Raw genomic sequence first — 15,933 nt, forward strand, 5'->3', positions numbered from 1 at the left:
ATTTTGTGTGATTCTTTTTAGCATAATACAATCATAATAATATGATTTATGATATGTTTTGAGTTACAGAGGCAACGAACGGTCTCCACAATTATTAACGCTAATCACCCCGTTCGCCCGTAAGACCTACCAAATCAAAAAAAAATATTTATTTTCACATTAAAATGATTGATTTCGAACTCACATCTCGACCATCTTTCGCGAGTGAGCTTTGTTCCTGTGTCCATTAAAGAGGTTATGAAATGGAAAAAAAAATTCTTTCTCATCGTATTCTGTATACTCGTAGCTTTCCAATGATACCCAATTTGTGTCAAACGAAGCTTGCATCCTCGAGGAATAAACGATCAAAAATTTGAGGGTAATAAAAACTTTCGAAAAATTGTTGTATTTATGGTAATGCGGTGTGACGTCAGTCGAGGAACTCAGCTCACTTCCGAGACGTCTGAGAACACACAACATTGCACTGTTGCATGCAGCGCTCCGTAGTAATTAAGATTTGGTGTTTCATTTTTACGTAAATTTATCTCGTTACTGTTAAATATGCCGAGCCGATATATGATATCAGGTTGCTCCACCACAAGTCAATACAGATTTCTACTGCAAGCTTTTCCAAAAGATGACAGAAATCGAAGAATTTGAACACGACTCGCTCGAAACACTACACATACACAACGTTATGAGTGCCTGTAGGCCTATACTGTTGCCAAATTACTTGTTATGACCATAGCCTATAGGCCTCCTCGATACAGCAAATGACGATTTTTTTTGGTTACCTAATATTTTGCACAAAACTTAAAGCCAGTTGGTTTCAGAACAATCACTACTAGATCTGCAAGGTTTTTTTTTTTGTGCAGGTAAAACTGGCGTTGTGTTGTGATTTTGCGTAACAGTTGGATGATACAATTACACGGGCTAGTCTGTTATACAACGTCTATTAGGTCTAGACCCATGTTACCACTACTAGTACTATATGGTTGCACTTGCACTGTACAGAACGTCACATTTTCCTTGCACTGTAAGACACAACATTCTAGAAGCTTCGCTACGAAGTTAAGTAGCAGGATCATTGACATTCGAGATAATTTAAATCATATGAAGGTCTTAATAACGGTGGTTTTGTTTATGCTCAACCGACCAGTTTCGGTTCAGGGTCGTCCAACCGTTCTGCTCGGGAGGGTGACGGTGTCACAGTATGTTAGCACCAATCAAAATAGATCTTAAAGAAGGTTTGGGGTTTCAGCCAATCGCTGCCAAGCACCCCAAATCAAGATGTCTGCGCCCATTGATGTAAACAAAGTGCAAAGCGTATACGAGAAGAATGGCGACTTCCAGCCCGACTTCAAGCGTGTATAGTCAAGTTGAAGGAGCATAGAAATAGAGAAATGGCGAGCGGTCGATTCGGGCGCTTTGGAAGTGATGGAGAAGTCCGAATTTCGATATAGCCTACCTATAACTAGTAGTAGTAGGCATAGTATTAACTACTTTAGTTCTACTATAGTATAGTTAAGGCTTCATAATTGACGCACCCCCGTAATTGACGCACCTTCAATTATTTCTAGCAACGATACAGAAGGCCACTTAAACTTTTTGCAGTCAAGCAGAATTACATATTTCATGAGTTTGAATCCATTTCAGCTATTTGCTGACCAAATTGTGGTATTTTTTAAGCTTTTAACACCCTCCCCCCAGTTTTACACATTTTTTGGACATTTGGAAATCTTACTCCCGAAAAATAACCAAAATTACTTCAATATGATACCACTACTCCCTGGAACCTGACCTGTCTAAGCTTAGAGGTTCAGAGCATAGCAAACAGCATCCAAAGTTAATGGATACATACTTAGGCCTACACTACAGTTAGCTTATCGACGAATGTGTCAATTTAGGGGTATGAAAGAACTTGACACAGCAGACATATTGTGGTCAAATTCTTCTCAATTGTACGTTGCGTAGGCACAGAACAATAAATATTTTGAGATCATTACATTTCTGAGGGACTAAACATATGAAAAGTGCAGGCAGTTGAGTGATTTTGATTTTATGTTGACCGACATAGTCAATCCAATCCTTAAGTGCGTCAATTATGAGCCCACCATGCTACTACTACTAGTACTAGGCGTAACTGTATTTTAGGAATGTAACTGTGTTAGCCTTACTTAGGCCTGCAAACTGTACTGCCAGTGTCATGCACGGCAATTCACTCTGGTATTTTAATAATTATTAGTACCCTAGGGCCTAGGATCAATACTTAGCTTTGTACTGGTGGATCCAAGGGGAGGGGTGTCGTGCTTACCCAAAGGCGATTCACAATATGTCTAATGCCCCATTGTTTGTCCTTTGTACACTGTATAACAATGTGCAGCGTATTGTCTGCAATTTTGAAAAATATAATATTATTACCAAGTACTCACTCCACATGTTCTTCAGCACTAGGCTATACTGTACGTATTTCATGGACTTTTGTGGATGAAATTGGAAGCCCTCAGTTTGTAATGACTTTGTAAACTGCAGTGATTGAGATCCTTGTTTGGACAAAGTGTTGAGCTATTTTAATAAAATTATGACAGGTGATCAGCATGAGATCCAAGAGAACTTCATATGTCATTCAAAGGCATTGACTATCCAGTCTGGCCTTAATTTCAAACGATGGTTTACTGACAACAAACCCTGGCAGCAGATGTCAATGATCGTTAACATGCTGATAAAAAAGGATAGTACTGGCAGTAGAAGCACAACCAAAAACATTGGAAAGGAAAGTTAAGCTGCACTCAAAGACACACAAAATATTTTGCATGGTTCCATGACTGGTCTATGGAAGTTGCCATCATGATATTGTATGAACGGAGACTCGGGAGCAAAATGTTGTTGTTCCATATTTAATGGAGTGGCACCTGGTTAATGGAGATCAAGCACAGTGTATGTAAAATACTGGTGTAAGTCTGAGCAACTGGATATTCGAAAGACTCCCCCATATTGGAATGTAACTTTTAGCTCGAACAAGCTATGCCACTTGAACTATTGTGACTCAGAATCTTCACTCTGTCAATCTATCTAGCTGTTATCCATCTGTTATTCATCTTTCTACAGTACCTTTTTGAAGTAACTACTGAATCGGTGGTGTGAAAACCCCTCATAGCACTGGGACTGTATGACAGCCTTTGGCTTAGCCATCCTTTACCAACTTTAAACCGTGCAGTATTGTGTTTGAGGCAAGTGGGATTGCTTGACAAAAGATTGAACTATTAAGTTTATGTAGACAGCTCAAAATTGGCAAAATACAATTAGCTTCCTAGTTGTATTAACATGTAATAGATAACCATCAAGGTGGTAATTTGTTCACCATACATGTATCTGTGCTAGCAGCCTAGGATGTCATCATTTACAGTTTGTATTTAGGAATTCTATAAAAATTATGTCTATTTCTTTCAGGTTGACACACGATGTGGTCGAGTACTTATTTATGAATCAAGTAGAGCCTTGTTTACAGGAAATCTGCAGCATATCATACAACATGCCAGTTTCAGGGTTTGCAAATCACTCAATCTTTTGGTATATATATGACCAGTTTACAGCACTTGGTAACTTATCAGTAGTATTAAAAAAAGCTATATAAATTTAGGGTTAAAATTTCACAACTTGAGTGTGGTATTACATTTATCTATGGTTGTTTAAGTGCTCTGGAAACTCTTTTTGTGATGGATTTTTGTGAAAGTTGGATGCAATTTCCTCTGCAATGTCACAATTGCAACCACAAGCATTCCTCTGGCAACTAGAAATGTTCATCCTCTCAGTTTAGTCACTGGGCCGGTGTTCGTTCAATCATCTGTTGGCAAAATTTGCAGACATTGTATGAGAAGAAATTCAATAATTTCACCTATGGCAGTGAGCAAAACTTTTGCCAAAAGTGGGCAAAACTGGCAAATACTCTACACAAAATACCAGACATCACACTCATATTTTCATGCATATTGTGTTGAAACTTTTTATCTTTTCATTCTATTTATGTCAAGAGACATGCTGAAGGGCATAAGAAGCCTCATAGAGAAAGGTTCATGAGTGCAGTAGTAGCAGAAAGACATGACAGTAATCACATGGAGACTGATTTGGCTGGACATTACTGAAAATTATATGTTCTACTAGTTTTTATCAATTTTTATGTTTTTAACCAGCCATGATTGCTAATAATGAAGGCATACTGTGCATACCTGAGAAGGCAATGGGTTGGGAGGAGGCATATTTCTTGGTTTTGCAGGTTTATGTGTATGTAGTTGTTTAAAGCTGCAGTATGGTATAATGCAGTTGAACCTCATATTGTGATAAGTTAAATACTGTCCTTGGATACAGTTAGTATTTTACCTTTGCAGACATTCTTAGATGTTTACTCATTTAGGTACTGTAAAACTTCATAGGATCAAGCAAATGATCCAAATACTAAGATTGATCACAATTCAAGTCAATTGAGAAAGCACTGTATGCAAGCAGAATAACAATTAGAATGCTTGTTCAGTGATGATAAAAAAAGGGGGTGTGGCAGAAAAGGTTTGTAGGTATATTTGCTCAAGTTACTATCATATTTATCATATTTCTGCCACCTAATCATACAGTTAATCAAGAAGAATTTTATACTAGTGACTAATAATTAGTAAGCAATGTTAAAATAAATAACAATTCTCAACATTAAAACGCTATAGAAATATGCCCTTTGCAAATCACAGGTGATATATGTTCTGTACATTTATTGACAGATCTATTTAGTCTAAAAAGGTTCTTTTCACTGTGAAAAGGTATTTGTTGTGGCATGAAATAGTTATCCTTCAGCAGGGTTCATATTATGTTATTTTCTGAACATTGCAGTAAATGAACCCACCCATTGTATGTTAAGCATTCTGTGGTTTCAGTCAGTCTTTTCAGTCAATTAACATTTCCTTGCTGTCAAGGTAGTATGCAATTACCTCTTTGTTTAATTAACAAGAAATATCATGTCAATGTGATCAAACACAACAGTTAACTTAAATTTATGTACATTTTGTGTACGGCATTTTGTAGTTTTGGTTCCTTGCTGAAAGCAAAGGAACCTTTGTAATCAGGTCGGTGTGGGTGTGTGTATATGTGATGTGTGTGACACTTAAGTTTTTATGCACGATAACTCAACAAGGGCTATGATTGATCAATGCTATATTTGGTGGGTGGGTGGGTGGTCCATAATTTGTTGATAAAAATATTGATTTTGGTGCTCATATCATGAATATTAATGAGGTCACAGGGTTAAACATACAGTAGACAACCATAAGTCACAGTCCCATCAAAGGTGAGTGTGTTATTGATAGGTAGCTTACACATGGGGATGTGTGTTACAATGGATAACGTGTGTATTTATGAGGAGGTGTGGCTTTGTAAGGCAATTATTGATCTTGCTTCATCATTACATACTTGAAGTGTTCCCTGTTAATCAATGAGCAGCAGCAGGAACCATGAAATGTTTTCATTCTGGTTGACAGTACCTTGCTATGCCAAATGTATCTTGGAAATACCATAGCTGGTTGTGTTTCATATGTAAATTAGTATGTGTGCTTTGTGCTTGCTTATTTCTACTTACGATCTAGTTGCTGGAAAAAGCAGCGATTTGTTTTGTTATTCAAGTGATATCAAAGCATATTTGTGGTGAATAAAGGCAATACTTTAATCTGGTGACATTGCAACAAGAGGACTGTACTTGGTGATTTCAATAAACTCAAGTCTCAATTGATAATGGTATTTGGTTGTTTATTTCATTAACTATTATTGACAGATGGATAAAAATCCACATTCTTGACATTTTTATTATTACGGAAGGGACTGAAATCTTGTCAAGGTGCTGTCTAGCATAAAATAATTTAAAATTATTAGATGAACCCAATTGCCTGTGATGCTACATCATTTGATGTTGTGACAACTATCTCACATGCAACCAGCCTTCACACTAACTCCGTCAGCATGTCTACAGCACATACTGAGCAGAAAATTTTGGGTGTGTCTCCCCCAGGGATACTGAGCAGAACATTTTGGGTGTGTCTCCCCTGCCCCCCCCCCACCTATCTGTCATACCCTCACACTGGATGTGAATGACTTTGCAAGTGTGAGGGTCCATGTTTAATGTTACCACAAAAAACATGACTATCTCTCTAGGGAGGCTGATTTGTTTATAACATTTCCACTTTGCCCCCTCCCGCATACCCAAGTGTTTTCGTAGGGAAAACTCGGAAAGTTGCACCTACAACAGCACTCATATAATGCTAACAACAACCCGATCATTTAAGTTTGGAAAAGGCAATGGTCAGGCAAAACTCTTCTTCACACCAACATCATGCAGTATACTACTGCCAAGGGGAGTGGGGGGGGGGGATTAATAACCTCTCATAGGTTGGTCTGATAGGATGAAAAATCTCAACACTTTAAGGCTTCTAGCTTTGAAATATGACAGGTTATGTATCTTACATTAATGTAAACAAAAAGGTATACATGGCTCTGAATGTAAGTAGAACATAAATTAGCTCTAAATGTAAGCTAACAAGAGCGCCCTCTACTAATATTTATTTGTTCCTTGGCCACATTTGCATGCCATTTTATTCACGGGACATTTTAAATCGGGCAAGACTATAAACAATAGTGAGTCCCATCTGTGGTCTTGTACCAACAACATAAGTTCTAAGTCAACGTGGCCTCCCATCGTGGCGTAGCCAACATTCAATTGTTAGGGGGGCAAGATTTTTCTTAAGAGGGGTTGATGGTAGGAATTACCAAGAAATATATGTATTAACGAGCACCTCGTCTGCACAAATACACATCTAATGGTTCAGTGGAACATGACACACTTTCACTTAATTTACCTCTATTGCGGAGACAGTCGTCGTGGTTTCTGCATAATTCCGCACAATATGAAAAGGATACAGTGAATAAATTAGCTACTCTAATTCACAACATGGCATTGCCCAGATTCCCACAGAAACAAGTTTCACTAGGCCTATATAGGACCTATACGTGCAGTGAAAATTCTCCACAAGTGGCATCATTGGTCGCTGAAAATAAACATGGGTTGCTAGCGTTAGTTTGTAACGGTTATACAACTGGCCAAATTATTGGCGCTTATTCTGTAGGACGATATTGATCAACGGTCTCCGTATGTGGGTATGATGAAGGCCCAAAATGTAAAATATCTCGGTCTGATTACCAAGTTCTGACCTTACATGAAGTATGAACATGAGCCCTGAGGTATGAATACTTGTGATCAGAACTCGAAGAAATGTTAAAAGAAGTATAATTTTGAATACATCACTGGATCTCATTGGGGGGGGGGGGGGGGGGCAAGACTGTAGCACAAAGCAAATTTGAAGAAGAAAAAAACCTGGCTCCCTCTGGCTACGCCACTGGCCTCCCCTAGCTGTATAGACTCGGAATGATATCATAATTATCTACCCTTTCATTCTCCTCTCAATCCCTACAATAATGCATTTGATTGTCCTGATCATTGCATCAATGGACCCAGCGAGTCCAGTTCCATCACAAACAGTATTTTTATCGATTTTTATGACGTTATATTGTGGAGCGGTATTTTGCGCCAATGTAAACTTTGCCCGACTGGCTTGAAATTCTATATTTAAATAATAAAGACAAAGCTCAGTTTTTCAATGTCATATCGATTGCCTCCGACCTCTGGTAATTTTTTTATTATATTTTTTAAATTTTTGTATGTCTTTTTTAACATGCCGCCTTTTATTCAAGTATAAGAAAAGATGTGAAACTTAAACAGTAAGAGAAAATGTTATGCTGTATATACGCCACAAATTATTATGCCATTGCATGTTGCATTTCCGACTTATTGACGTACACGACTACGTCACATCCGCTTGGAGTTAAAAGACGGGAAAATCGGGATTTAATTTACAAAACGTACCTTTGCAATTAGCTTTCAAGGTAATTATAAGTTTCAAGTTCACAGATCTTTCCAGTGCTGTGGGGTTTGCCTTAGAAAGTATTCTTATGAAGCGCCCTCACATGGAGAGCTACTTCCAATGAGCTTATACATGGATATCACGTGAAAGCATCGGTCTGCCATAATATGCATTCGGAGGTTTAGCTTCCTATAGACCTCTTCATTTAGACACCATAATTAATCAGGCTAATCCTAATAGTAAACCTATAGGGTGTGGGTTAACGCCATAATTGTTTGGAAAATTCTTTGCGAAGTCGAAATCCTTTCCACTGAATGCCGCACAAATAAATTTTAGTTCCAACCAAGATTTTGACTTTCTTAAGACTTTAATATTTTGGACATGCCATTCTCCTGTGATTCTGTGACGTTATCACACTCGTTTGGAAGGTGGGGAAGTTTTCCATAGAAACTATTAGTTCTGCAAGTTTCTTTCGATTTTTAGCCTCAGTTTGAAAATATGGCCAGTTTAGCACTTTAACCATTTTTAACTTCTAAACCAGAAGAGGTATGAGCATCCGTCTCGAATATGTTTGGGAACTAGTGACCCACTAAGCCATAAAATTAGAAGATCGGACCCCCACCCCTTCAAAGACCCCCCCCACCCCACTCTTACGGAATATCTTTGAGAAAACAGGTGTATTGGACTATATATGCTACAAAACATGTGCATTATTGTGTATAGCTGATCATGTGAAGGTTTATTTAGAAGCACTCCTTCCTTCCGCAAATTTTTCTCTTCTGTTATTGGTATATTTCGAATCAGCCTGCTGAACTTTGGTCCGGTGGTTAGCTATTCAAACATCTTACATCACTGCTCATTTATTAGCCGTGCTGCTGGGGTATTTTTCTTTATTATTCACTTTTCTTAAAGGATAAGAACATCATTTACAAAAGGGCAATGGGCAGCCTAGTAATGAGCAAATAAGAATGCAGAAAGTCAAAGATTTAGTGATTCCTTGCACATAGGAGAAATTTTGTTAGGGCTTTGATTACAACTAGAGATTTGTATATACCATGTTTGTAGGTTATTCACAGTTTGGGCTGTATTGACCTTCACCAAAACAATAGGGTTATTTAATTGATATGGATCATCGACATACCAAGTGCATATCAAAATCTTATTGCTTACTACAAAGATACTGGCCAGAGAGAACCTACAGGAACTCAGCAACTTACGCGAAATGCAGCTCGTACACCGGTTTCGTTGCGACAGTTGCGACGAAATGATATAGGCTTGTGCATCATGATCGTAATGCAGAAATATGTATGTGATGACAGTATGGTCGATGTTGGGTACCGTAGAATGGGTTTTCTGAAAACTACTTCTCTTGACCTCAAAGGAAATTTGACACGCATGAAATTCCACAGCGATTTTGTTCTCACCAAAGGCAATCTACGTGCTTTGTTTGTACATTAACGCAATTTCACTTTTAGAGTAATTTCTCACAAGATTTTCAGACTTTCACCTCAGATCTGCTGACCTCACATGACTGTTGACCCGCGTCCAATATAATAGGGATCTCCTACACAATATGGGCCATCTACATACTAAGTATGAAATCCTTCCAAGTTACCCCTTGCTACAAGATATTGTGTTTACAAGCAGTTTAAGAGGTTTTTTAGTTTGACCTCTGGTGACCTCAAATGACCTTTGACCTCCACCAAAAACAATAGTAGTCTTTTTCCTAATATGGGTTACCCATATGAAGAGTATGAGTTACATGCAAGCTTCAATTGTTGAGATATCGTGTTTACAAGAAAGTGTCTCATACACACACACACACACACACACGCACGCGCACTAACCCACACAATCACCATCGCATTGATTTCTTCAGTCTTTGGCAAGGAATCAAAAGAGGCCTCTTTCTGGATTTAATGCCCCAGAGAACTACAGCAACTGAAATACAATGACTCAGACTTTTCTATTTTATTCTTTTTATTTCAAACCAAAAATATAGTAGAAATGTAAAAATACACGAGGTACACAAAATATGAATATATAGGTTAAGAGAAAAGATGTGATAAGGAGCTTGAAATAAACTTGATTGAAATGTACTGTAAAAGTCATTACGATCCCAGTTACCTATACCACTCCACCCCCTCCGAAGACTTAATAATAGTAATAATGATGATAACGATGATAATGACGATAATAATAGTAACAACAACAATAATAATAAGAATGATGATGATGATGATAAAGATAACAATAGTAATCATAGTAACAACAACAACAAAAAATAATAATAGCAATAAGAATGATGAGGATGACAATGACGATAATCATAATAAAAGTAATAATAGTAAAAACAACAACAATAAATAATAACAACAATAAGAATGACGATGAATAATAATAATGATAATAAAATGATAATATAATGATAATAATAAAATAATGATAATAATAAAATAATAAAAAATAAATAATGATAACATTAAGTTGCCCATGGATTGGTGTACCTGAAACTCTCGACCTGCCCACCCTCCCCCACCTCTCCCCTCCGCTTTTCTTAATGGATGTGTGCAAGTAACCACGGTTCACTATTTCACTCAACAAATGCTGCAACATGCTTGGACCACAGAAACACTGAGTGCTCCAAACCACCGTACTTCAGATGTTGTCAGCAACTGTTTCCATCGTCGAGGCAGTAACACACTTTGCATTGAATTGGTGCCTTCATGAATAAAATGTAGTAAAATAAACGAATAGTTAGGAAGCAATACAATATATTTTGTAGATTTCAGGAAGTTAAGAAAACAAAATTAACAACTGTTCATAACTTTCTGCAGATCATTTCTCATGTTTTTGCTTTGTCGTGGCTCCTGCTTCAAGGTGTCCTTGTTATTACAGGGTATTAAACAAAGTCATTGCCCACGAAACCATGAGTATGATGCATTGAATTCAATGAATTTTTAATTATTTCTAGAAGTATAGAACAAATTAAAACCATGGGATAAACACAATCATTTCACATACTGAAAGGTGCCTTGTACTTACTGCATTGGTCAGGAGAGAAAACCCATAGGTTACCTTCATGTTTAAAGTTAAGCCTCTATTTTTCCATTTCGTCTTTGTTTAAAATGATTTGCTTGTAATCCTATCAAGAATATTGTTTCCCAGAAGACATACTGTGTTTATGCTTCTAATTGGCAACACCTCTCAGTTTTAGTCAGATACCTCCAGCCCCTCAACCTCCACCCTAAAGTACTACAAAGTGCTGACTGGCAGGTGGTGGTTCCCAGTGTCAGCCACTATAGAAAAACAATACTTGTTCATACTTTTGGGGGTATTTTGGAACAGAGATTAGTCAAACTTTTGGCTTTAAAGGTAGTCAGTATAGGCCCCAAATTCTAGCATGCTATAACTGCTAGAAATTTTCATAAAGTACTTTCCTGGAGGTCTTTACTATACAAACTGTTCTCAGAAATTTTTAAGGAACACACAAGATGACTAAATGTCCCAGTTAGGAAATTTCCTCAAAGTTTGTAATAAAAAAAGTTTAAGAATATTAACCAAAGGTGACCATATTTGAATATCTAGCATAGTTAGCCAATATAGTACACCTTTAAGAGGAACCCCACCTGGAATTAGTGATTTACTTGAAACACTCTCAATGCATATCTACTTTCTTTTAACCGGGCCTCTATATTGCACAAAACATTTTACTCATTAACTTTTTCCTTGCAAGAATATAAAGAAATTACAAGAGACCTTTACATAGCCACAGGAACAGTGACACCAATTTATGTGTTCATTATGCTGTCCCCAATTCTCCATAGGCTTATGTATGCTGTGTCCACCACTTTTCATTTACCAGTTTCAGTATTAAACACTTCTGGGGTGGTACAGTGCCCTAAAATGGACAAAAACTAGACAGATAATATATGTGATTCAGTGACTAATGCATGTCCTTAATGGAAAACTGTGGAACACAGAATAGCAAATACGAAGGGAGAATTTATGGAGAACACTATACAAGATGAACATTGTTCATGGTAACTTTATCTGGGGTGGTTAGGTGCAAAGTTAACACAAATGGATTACATACAAGTGAAAATATGGGTTTATTTCCAGTCATCTAATGGTGCTTATGAACACATTGGCTTTACAAGAGGTGCTCAAAATCATCCAATGTTAGCTCAGCCATGCCAACATGCTGTAATATTTGCATAGTTCAACAATTTGTTCCGCTGATGAGAAATGTATGCCTATGTGTGTAATAAAAATTTCTTTTGTTTAAACATATGGGCCTACACTAGCCTACAGAGCATCCCGGTGGGAAACTTCAGGTCCACTAACTACAGACATTTCCATACACATGGCTTATGGTGGATAACCAGTTTGCTGAAAGCTGTTCTTCTCTATTAGTTATCTGTTCCAGTAGTCTGAGATGGCAACATCCAAACACGTTTCCTTTAAACAGTTTTTGTTGTTGTTTAATCTGAAGTTAGCTGCCGAGCTAACAACTCATTTTGAGTCTTTCATTGGAACACCAGTGGATGGTCTATAATGAAGTCATGATAACTTTAAAATTACCCCTACTGTTCACATTTGCTATGTAGAGTGATTGACACTAGAAAGCAAGATTATCACAAAGAAAATTCCTATGTAGACAATGTGAGGAAATTCAATGAGAGCTTTGCCATTGAAAAATCCTGTAATTCCTTTTGTTACAAGTCTCATGATGGTGCTGAATACTTGACCATCTTTTTGGAAACTGTATGGCTGTATGGTATCTGTTGATGGAATTGAACCACCTGCTGAATGAATACTGCATCACCAGAACAGATTATATAATGGCCTAACAAGTTCCAACTTTGTAGTTTTTTGCAGACAATGTTATTAATGGCACAATCAATTTACAACGAATATCATAACATGTACAGGCCTATTGAAGTTCAATGAGTTTACACAGTTGGAGACCATTGCATTTCAATATCTCAATCAGACCTTTGTTTGTCTTCAAATCTATCATATTTCTGAAATATCATGGGGAAGTAGGAATAATTAATATCCTCTTGTTTGAACAAATGTAGGACTGGAGAAGAAACATTATATAGCCTAGACCAGGGTTGTCCAACCTACGGCCCGCGGGCCACAGTCCGGCCGGCCGCAGGGTTGCGTCCGGCCCGCCAGAGATTATCTATGGTGCGAAATTTTAGTGAGCAGATTTATTGATAACAATTTGAAGCTGTATAATCATCATCCGAACCTTCTGCGTCCAAAAAACTGCATACAGGTCAGTTTTTGTGACACTCTCTCAGTGGAGGAGGGGGGGAGGGGCGGGCGGCTGAACTTTGTTCATCCGTTTTATCAGGACGGAAAATAAATCAGTACCTCCTGGATAAACAACATGTCTGCGCCCTTGTGTAAACTTATGCCGATCCCGGTTTCAGTAGTGTACATGGAATTACGTATACTAATAGCCAAGGCCTATACTAGTTACAGTCACTTTATTACGCTGAACAACCAAAGTGAAGGCTTGAGTTCCTATTTTTGATATGAACGCAATGCATGTGTGCCCGGTGACTGTGCTGAGGACTAGCAGGTAAAAGTGGTCGGATTTTCACAAAATAACGTTATTGCGTTACTTGACAAATTGACAATTCGTCCATATGAGTCAGTTACACACTGAGACGTGAGACTACAGGGAGTAGGCTAGGCCCTAATAATTAAATAGGCAAAGGCCTAACGTTTACAGCTCGTATAGCACCTGTACCTATTTATCTGAAAACCAAACTCATGATGAGGGACGTGTTGAAGATTTGTGTGGATCTTCCAGGCAGGTAGGTCTAGGCCAGGGTTGTCCAACCTTTTGCAGAGGAGGGCCACATGGAATGATTATGATGAAGGAGGGGGCCGCATGAACCCTAGCCTACGCTCGATTTTTTGCCCGAAGCCCAAGGCAACAAAATGTGAGCACTGCGAGCAGAGCGCACTGATTATACAGTTGTTATTCTGCCGATTAGAAGTAAGCTTTCACATTCATATGGTACGGATTCTAAAGTCAGGCCATCCAGGAAATGCCTGCGATTGGCTGAAACCCTAAATCTTTTCTGAGATCTATTTTGATTGGTGCTAACATTCTGTGACAACGTCGTAGTGCGGGGACTTCACATGGCAGCGACGCGTCTCGGCCATCGGGATCGTTTTACAAGGGGCTCAATTGATTAGGAAAAACACCGATATTATCTTCATCACCCTCAAAACTATTTCCTCCTCTTCTTCCTCAAGAAAATAATTTTAGTCAAAGCTTACGAATGTCCGGAGAGGTGAAGTCCTATTTCCTCGGAATCGGAAGATTCGGAAGAAGACAATTGATGAGAAGAGTGTTGTGGTTACATTTAGTAAACTGTATAACGCCGTATCGGTAAACAGCGGGGAGTCGGCTTTGGCTGAAATGGTTCCATTGATGACGTCAGATGAACTGCGGTGGGCAGCTTTGCTTTTTTTACGAGTGGCAGCTCGAGAGGTCTCTAGGGAATACTTTGACAGCGAATATCTGGCGTTTGAAGCCGTATTTACGGAAAGTTGTGCATGGGTGGTGTTGTAGTAATGTAGATAAACCATTCTAAAGCATGAACATTTTTCATTTCATAACCTCTTTAAATTGTAAAAAGAAAAAAAAAAGGAGCTAAACTGAAATCCACAAGACAGGATGGATGTCGATAAAAAAGTTAACGAAAGCATCGGGTCACGTGATCTTGCTTCAATGCTTGGCAATGCTAAACTGTCTATACATTATATAAGGAAGTATATATAGAAAAGACGAATAGCTAAAAATGACGTCACTTGAAGCCAATAGTCCGTTATGTTTAAATAACCTTGGAAACTGTGGTTATTCGAAGAATCTGTTTTCATATTTCACCTGAATAAAGGCAAGGTTAAAACTACATGACCAGTGCACTATAGACTAGTGTCGACTTTAGAATTGAAAGAAGAACAGAGACCTGTATAACATCCTTTCATATAACATGATTGCATTTCCCTGTTTACGTTTTGCCTGTTTAATGTTCTCATGTGCCACGGAAAGTATAATGACTCTGGAAATACCAATAAAACCGCGTTAAAGGGATAGTCAGGTGGGTATAGTTGATTGCTTACAATAATATTGGAAATGGTTGTGCATCTTTAGGGTCACCATCACATGACAAAAAGATTCAATTGTTTTAAAATCTAGTGATATATTTTAAAAGTGTCTGGCAACAGCTCCGAATCATTAATCGGCACTGGCGCTCTTTCTTTTTTATATTATATTTAAATTATTTATAATTATTATTATTATTATGATATTTATATAAGTTATTTATCCACAAAGGCAAATAATATTTATTTCTACAAGATAAAAAGGTTCCCAAAAGAGATGAAGTTCTAGACACAGAGAACATTGACAGTTTATAAACCGTATACCGCATTTCATGGACTTATCAACAAGAAGTATATAATCGGGTCAGTAAATAATAAAGCCTTGGACGAACGATCATCTGCAAATATAATATCACATATCCCCTTATCATGGTGATCAGCGTTATTAGGTAACGAAGGATCTTTACCAGCTTCATTATAAGTACCTCATGACATTTTCAATCAACTACATCTGAACTTGAGGTGGAATAAAACTTGAGACGGGTTTTTCAACTAACCATGCGAAATAAAATACAAATTCTGTCATCGGAATATTCCTTTAAAGTAATCGACAGGTTTCAGAAAACATGAAAATCATGCACCCCGCTTGAACATTTTTTGAACCGTTTTCTACGGAAGCGTAGAGAATACATTCAACTGTCAAAATGTCAACATTAAATTTTAGGACCCTGACCTAGTTTCTTGAAGGTCGTGTTCTTTAATTTCAATTGAAGTTTAAGTTTTAATATCTTGTTTACGCAATAACTCACAAATTGAAGCTTGTCATTCAAAATGAATAAAATATCTTAATATTTTTCAAATTGTTTACATT

The sequence above is a fragment of the Apostichopus japonicus genome, chromosome 19 (assembly GCF_037975245.1).
Source record: "Apostichopus japonicus isolate 1M-3 chromosome 19, ASM3797524v1, whole genome shotgun sequence".
Lineage (NCBI taxonomy): Eukaryota > Metazoa > Echinodermata > Holothuroidea > Aspidochirotida > Stichopodidae > Apostichopus > Apostichopus japonicus.